Below are 8,427 nucleotides of genomic sequence, written 5' to 3'. Positions count from 1 at the left end.
ACAAAAAAAACAAAACTAAAAAGAAAGAAAAACACTGAAAGTCAGAAAGAAAAAATATATAAACTTCAAGTACATGACAATTAGACTGACAGCTTTTTTCAGCCATTGTGAAAGCTAGGGGACCGTGGAATCATATGTTTAATGTGCTAAAGAAAAAATAACTCTCATCCTCGAATTCTTACACCTTGTGAATATCTTTCGTGAAAGAAAGAGATGTGAAAGCATTAAATGACTCATAAAGAGTAAATTATAAAGAAAATTTAAAATACTTAGAAAAGCTTAAAAATATTATATGTCAAATTTGTGAAATACAGTTAACGTCATACTTTAAAGGCAAGTCATAATCTTAAATGCATAGAAAATAACACAAATTGAAAATTAATGTGCTAAACATTCAACTTACGAAATTCAAGAAAAAAATAACAGATCAAACTCAAAGAAAGCAGAAGGGAAAAAATAAAGAACGAGAATTAATAAGATAGAAAATAATAGAGGGGATAAATACTGCCAAAAGTTAGTTTTTTGAAAAAGTTAATAAAATTAATAAAACTCTGGGAAAAGTGATCAAATAAAACACAAAAGACAACAACTCAAAAATATTAAGAATGGAAAGGGGGAGACACAATTTTATAGGCTACAAGGATTTTAAAAATATAATAAGATGATATTAAGAAAAACGTTTGTGCCAAAAATTTGAAAATTTAGATGAAATGGAAAAATTCCTAGAAAAATATAACCTACCAAAACTAACTCAAGAAGAAAAACCTGAATAGTCTTAAAGAAATTAAGTCAGTAGTGCTACTAAAAATTCAAGAAACAAGTCATTCCAATCTTATGAAAACTCCAGCAGAAGTGTAAAAAAGAAAAAATCCCACTCGTTTTATGAACATAACCTCAATGCCAAAACCACATCAAGAAAAGTGTGAGAACAGAGTTTTACAGGCCATTCTACTTATTAAATACAGATGCAAAATCTAAACAAAATAGTAGCAAACAAGATGGGGCAACATATAAAAATGTACTGCACCTTGATCAAAATGGGTTTATTCTGGGAATGAAAGTTGCTTTACCACTTTTTTGAAAAACATCAATTAATGTAATTCACCACATTAATGGATTAAAGGAGAAAAATCATCTCACTTGCTGCTGAAAAAAGCATTTGATTAAATATCCATCCATGACAAAAACTCTTAGCAAACTAGAAGCAGAAGGATATTGACAAAAGACAGCTTTTAAAAACTCATGTTATACTCAATGGTGAATCCTTGAAAATCTGCCCTATAAGTTCAGGAGCAAGAAGAGCATGTACATTATCACCACATCGACCTGGAAGTTCTCAGCCAGACACAGAAGGAGGAAAGGGGAAAAAAGGAAGAAGGGAGAGCCGGAGGGAGAAAATTATAAGCATTGGTAAGGAAGAATCACAATTGTTATATTTCATGGATGATAAGATTATGTGGCAAGTCCTAAAGATCCACAGATAAATGACTAGAATAAATAGAAGCATTTGGCAAGGTTACTAGACACAAAATCAATATATAAAAATCAATTTCACTAAATCAATTTCATTGCCATGAACCAGCAAAAACACATAGAAAATGTAACTATGAAAACTATGGTCATTCCAAATAACATCAAAGTATGAGATAGCTAGCAATAGGTCTAACAAAAGATGCGCAAGATTTTTATGGAGAAAAATGTAAAACTATTGAAAAGCATCAGAGGAGAATTCTTATTTCATGTAACAAACACTTGTGCAGGACCCACTACACATGGAGTGGTTCTAAAACTTTACAATTAGTAACCTATTAAATCCTCATACCCACCCCTATGAGAAAGGAACTATTATTACAGTCATCCCATTTCCAGACAAGGAAATGAGAAACTCTATCCCAAAGTTACAAATTCACTGAGTGACAGAGCTGGAACTTGACCCTGGGGATTTTGGCTACAGAATCCATACTCTTACGTATTACGTTGCCTCTTTTAAGGAGTTAAATAAATGAAGAGAGACATCCCATTTATGGTTTGGAATACATAAAATTATAAAGATGTCAATTCTCTCCAAATTATAAGGATATCAATTCTCCCCCAAATTAATCTGTAGTTTCAATGCAATTCCAATCAAAATCCCAGGGGGTGCCAGAGGTTCGGGTGCAGCATCTCTCCAGATGTTGAGGTTCACTTACAGAGCGGGGGCAAATCAAATCGCTGCGGTGACCTATGTTGATGCCCAGGACTGCACTTCCCCTTTATTAAGCATTTGTCATTTTAAGTCTTCCCATGAAGAAAACTCTAGGACTACATGAATTTCCAAGTGAATTCTTCTAAGTATTTAAGGAAGAATTTGGCATAAATTGTATACAAACTCTTTGAGATAATGGGAAAAAAACACACTTGCCAATTTGTTTTATGAGGGTAGCATAAACACAGTACCGAAACCTGACAAAACTTTGTAAGAAAGGAAAATTACACATTGATCTCCCTCGAGAACATAGATGAAAATCCTAAACATAATATTAGCTAATCAAGTGCAATGATATATAAAATTATATACTAAAAGGATTTAGAATTCAAAAATCAATAAATGTAATTCACCATATTTACAGAACAAAGGAAGAAACAAAAGAAAAAGAATGCATGATCTCAATAGATACAGAAAAGGCATTTGATAATATTCAATACTCATTTATAGTAAAATCACTTCAAAAATTAGAAATGTAAAGAAACTCCATTAATCTGATTTTGAAAAGTATCTTTAAAAAAAATCAAGGCCAGGCACCGTGGCTTGCGCTTGTAATCCTAGCACTCTGGGAGTCCAAGGCAGGAGGATCGCTTGAGCTCAGGAGTTTGAGACCAGCTTGAGCAAAAGCGAGACCTGTTCTCTACAAAAAATAGAAAAATTAGCCAGGCATGGTGCTGCCTGCCTGTAGTCCCAGCTACTCAGGAGACTGAGGCAAGGGGATCGCTGGAGCCCAGAAGTTTGAGGTTGCAGTGAGCTTTGATGACACTACTACATACTATTCTGGGTGACAGAGCAAGACTGTCTCAAAAAAAAAAGAAAAAAAAAACCCATCAAATATCATACTTAGTGATTAAATATACAAAGATTTCCCCTTTGAAATCAGGAACAAGATAAGGATGTCTGCTATTATGACTTCAATTCAGCTTATACTGGAGTCATAGCCAGTGCAAAAAGGCAATACAAAATCAAAATTAATAAGAAATGTAAAAAGAAAAATCAATCATTATTAGCCAATAACATGATTGTGAACATAAAATTTCTAAAAGAATTTATATTTAAACTATTAAAATTTATAAGTACATTTATCAAAGTCACTGGATATAAGGTTAATATTAAAAAGTAATTATATTTCTATACACTAGCAATAGACAATTTACTTTTTTTTTCTTTTCCTTTTTTTTTATTTTAGCATATTATGGGGGTACAGATGTTTAGGTTTCAATAGATAATTTAAAAAACAAAAAGTTAAAGTCTCTCTCTCTATATATATATATCAGCACCAAGAAAACCATATACCTAGGAATAAATCTAATAAAAGATAAAATTTGCAGGGAGTTAGCTACGCTCCCAGCAAAAAATCAGGTCCCTTAGGTAGGGGTCATCGCAAAAGATAAGAAAATAATAGAAAACGGAAAATAATGGAAATAAAAGAATACACAGAGACGAAGGTATAGTTTTATAGATTTATAAAGATAAAAGACAAAAAGCGGGGGTACTCAAGGGTCCTCACAATATCTCCGTGAATCACAAGGCCGCAAGGCCCAGTGAAGTTTTGCATGGTTATTTATATGTACAGTGATCGGTTGCCAGGGGTAACAGGTTTACATAATAACAGGTAGCTCCTTTTAAGTTGAAAGTTTTCAAAAGGCTTCTTTAGATCCCTTAACTAACTCTATCTACATGAACAAATGGTTACAAAATCTGTCAAAGACAAACTTCTAAGTTCTAAGGTAAATTTATCACTTAACAGAAGGGTTAAACAGAGATACAGTGGCTCCATATTTTTTTATCAAGTAATTGCAAATGGAGACAGGTAGTCAGAAGTCGAGCAGGAACTGTCCCTTGGGTTTATTGTTTTTAGCCACAGGTGTCTGTCTCTCGGGGGTGGGCATTCTTTGATCAGCTCTCATCCTGTGCCTCCTAGCAGACCTGCTTTGTCTTTCAAAGCAAGCCAGAACCACAGGTCTGAGATTTGCAGCCTCACCTTGGAAAGCAGCTGCCACTGACCTTTGAGATGCCCTCCTGAGGTGAATGAAGCAGCTTTTGATATGCAAACTAACATGTTCACATATTCCTTCAGGGCAGAGCCCTGCAAAACTCCCGAGACCATTTCTGTCTCTAATATAGTTGTATTAATTTATGGAGCGACAAAAATTCTCTACGAAGAAGACTACAAGACATTACTGAGAGATATTATAGAAAATCTAAATAAATGGAGAGATATGCTAAGTTCATGGATTAAAAGTCACAATATTGTGAAGACGTTAAACCTTCCTGAAATTCTAGCAGATTTCTTGTTTCTTTTGGTTGGATTTGTTTGGTTGACAATCTAGTTCTAAACAGAGGAGACAATCTTAAAGAAAAACAAAAAAATTGGTGCAAGAATAGAAAGAAGAGAATATGGTCCAGAAATGCGTATATATGTAGCAACCTGTTTACAGCAAAGATATCACTGCAATGCAGTGGGGAGTTGTAGTCTTTCAATAAATTACATGGTATCAATTGGATATCCATATGGAGGGAAAAAAATAAACCTTCAATCCCCGATCTCACACCCCATACAAAACTCAGTTCCAGACATATAAAGACCTACATATGAAAGGTAAAACATTAAATCTGGGAGAAAACAGAAAAAAAGCATCTTCATGACCTTGTACTAAACATTAACCCTAAAGAAAAAGAATGAAAAACTAGACTTTATTAAAATAAAAAATTTCTGTTCACCAAAAGACAACCTTGCAGAGTGAAAAGGCAAACCAAAGTGAGAGAAGACATTAATAATTACATACATACATAATACATATATGCACATGCACACACACATATGACAAAGGACTCCCATTGGGAATATCCACAGAATTCCTACGATCAGTAAGAAAATGACAAACAATCCAATAGAAAAATGAGCAAAATATTTGAACAGGAAATTCACAAATGAAGAAATCTGAATGACCAATAAACATCTGAAAAATTGCTCAACTTCATTTGTCATCAGGAATATTCAAATTTTAACACAAGTTGCCGTTTTATTTTCTCCAGATAAATGATAAAAAAATCCAAATCTGACAATATTACTATTAGTGGGAGTGTAAATTGGTGCAATCCCCTTTGAAAACAACTTTTGCATTATCTAGCAGAGATTAAGATGCATTATACTCTGTGACTCAACAATTCTGCTTCTGTGTTTATATCCTAGAGCAACTCTTCCTCACAGGAAGTCAAAAGAATGGAGCACTGCGTCATAGTATCTAGTACTCCCAAACTGGGGGAAAAAATGCTTTCCATCAGCAAGAGACTTGAGTAATAATCTGATGTATTCGCACAATGAAATTCTGCACTGTAATGACAAGAAAGTGAACTGTAGCACACACGGCACAGCTGAAAGAACTTAGTCACGAAAGGACACACACACTTCGATTTCATTAAAAAATATTCAAAAACATATCAAATCAAACAACATGTCATTTAAGGACAGAAATGTGATAAGTCTACAAAGAAAAGCAAGGAAATAACATTAGTATGAAATTAATGATGACAGTTATGTCAGCTCAAGGGGGAAAGAGGACAAGGTCATTTTAAAGCAATGCTGCCATTTTCTTTCTTAAACCACATGGTGGGGATATGAGTGTTGTTGAGTTGTTAGTTTATACATTATAACCTATAAATATTCCTTTCTATTTAGTAAAATCTGGTACGACAATTAAAACTTGATGTTTCACACACATATGAATTTCTGATCACCTGGCTCAAGATGGCAAGAACAAGGCTGCCTCTCAGCCAGGACTCACTAACAGAGCAGAACACAGGGTCCTGGTCTCCAGGAAGCCTCTGACGAATTGCTCCTCCTAAGAACAGGGAATGTTCCTGGCCATTCAGCTTACACAGTGTATTAGTCGGTTCAAGCTGCCTTAACAAAATACTATAGAATGGGTGGCTTAAACAACAGACATTTATTTAACTTCTCACAGTTCTGGAGGCTGGAATCTGAGGTCGGCATGTGGCGTGGTCAAGCTGTGGTGAGGGCTCTCTTTCTGGCTTGCAGACGGCTGCCTTCTTTTCCCCGTGATCTCACCTGGCCCTTCCCCAGTGTATGCAATGCCCGTGGAGAGGGACAGAGAGGGACAGAGAGAGCACACAAGCGCTCTGGTGTTTCTTCTTATAAGGCCACTAATCCCCACACTCATGACCTCATACAACCCTAATTACCTTCCAAATGGCCCATGTCCAGATACCATCACATTGGGGGTTAGGGCTTCAGCACATGAATTTTGGGGTGACACAAGCATTCATTCCATAACATACAGCCACCCACATTAGCTAATTATCACTTTGGAAGGTGGCAAGGGGCTGAGGCACACAGGACTTATGAAGAATATGTTTTCTTGGGGGGTAGGAAGGAGAGTGAAGAAAGATCTCAAGGATTCTCACCTCATCCCCCTAATAAGGTTGAAACTGCTTGGCTTTCGGACTCATTCAAAAGCCACGGCTTCTGAGCCCCTTTGCTGTGAGCGGCGCCTGCCTCCCGGTCCCCTCATGTTTTCCGTGCACGTTCCAACCGCCTTGCAGCTGCCGGCCCTGCCCAGCCAAGGCTGAGGGGGGAACACGCCACTTCTGTGCAATTTCTCTAAATGGGCACTTCCTTCCAAGAAAACTGTTCCCCAGAGATTTCCTCGACATCCGCAATGACGGAGAGTCCACACACAGGCTTGGGGTTGGGGGAGGCAGCACAGAAGGGAAGAGCTTTAAATTCTGAAGCAGAGAAAACATAACTCCTGCCAGAAGCAGAGGAAGATGGGGAAGGATGGAGGCAGGCATCTAGGAAGCTTCTGCTTTTGGTCTCAGTATTGGGGTTTCGCAGAACAGATGGCCGGGGTTATTTATAACTCACAACAGGCAGAGTTGAGATCCGTGAAATGCAAGAGGCTTGGCTGAAAACGGTTGGAGCCAGGGTAGGGATGGAGACCTCCACAAGGACTCCTAGAACGCAGGGTTTGGGGTTATTTAGGGGGGAAGGGTAGCACCATGGGAAGGTTATGGAGCTCAAGCCCCATCCTCCAGACTGGATGGGATGTCCTCCAGAGAACCACCGCTTTCAGGAATAATCAGAGTCCCATTAACAGTAAAAAATAATGGCTAACAGTTTATTAGCTGACCGAGTCCCAGGTACTAAGCTAAGCCCATTATTATCCCATTCGCAGAAAGAGAAAAGTGAGGCTTGGTGAGGGTAAGCAACCAACCTAAGGCCTCCTATCTCTAAGCGCTGAGGCTCCCTCCCTGCTCTGTGCGGGAGGGCGGAGAGGGCCAAGCACCTAGACATCTCCCACTACGTCACATCGGCCCTTTATCACCCAACAGAGCCAAGATCACTAGGGGTAGAAAACTGAACAAGGAGCTTGATGGTGCTGAGGATGGGGACAGGGATCTGGAAGGATCTGGGGCTTGGCAGGCCCAGGAGAGGTACAAAAGGGAGGCTCTTGACAACATGTGTGTGTGTAGGGGTGTGTGTGTGTGTGTGTGTGTGTGGTGTATTGTGTATGTACACCTAAGTGATCACCCAGTTAAAGGTGATTATATGTAGAAGACATTAAATGCTCATTAAATGAATGTTTCCTGGCTCTTGAGGACAACAAGGCAGGCAGGCTGCTGAAGTCCAATGTGGCTTAATCCGCTCTACCATCTGTCACCTTAGGCAAGCACTTCCTCCTCCCTAGTTCTCAGTTTCTCTTCTTTAAAATGAGACAGTTGGTCTAAGATTCTTCCTAGCCCTGATAATTTATGTATCTGTGATTTCACTGTGTTTAGCAAGTGTGGGGGAGGGGAAGGCTGGAGATGTCAAAGGTCAGAGGTTGGCTACCCTCCTCCAAGGCCAAGAGCCAGGGCTTGGCGAGGACAGCCAGCAAGACCAAAGCAAAAGGAAGACAGTCAGGCGGTGCCGTCTGCTCCCCATCCCGAGCCCAGGAGCAGCATGTGCAGGGAGCGAGGCGCCGTGAGCATGCCAACACCCACTCCCAGGGCTATGGGCACTGGTGCCAGGCACCCCCAGCAGTGGGTGGATGGAATGTTCAGAAATTCACGACTCCAGGAGCGAGGCTGTCTGTCTCGGAATAAACAAAGCTCCAGGCAACTTGCAGCTCACCTACTCCTCGGGCTGCAGCAACCCTTTTGAAGGTCAAGGCATCCAT

Source organism: Propithecus coquereli, unplaced genomic scaffold (assembly GCF_000956105.1).
Source record: "Propithecus coquereli isolate 6110/MARCELLA unplaced genomic scaffold, Pcoq_1.0 Scaffold491, whole genome shotgun sequence".
In the NCBI taxonomy this organism is placed as follows: domain Eukaryota; kingdom Metazoa; phylum Chordata; class Mammalia; order Primates; family Indriidae; genus Propithecus; species Propithecus coquereli.
The sequence above is the reverse complement of the archived record's forward strand: the minus strand, read 5'-3'. Positions refer to the sequence as shown.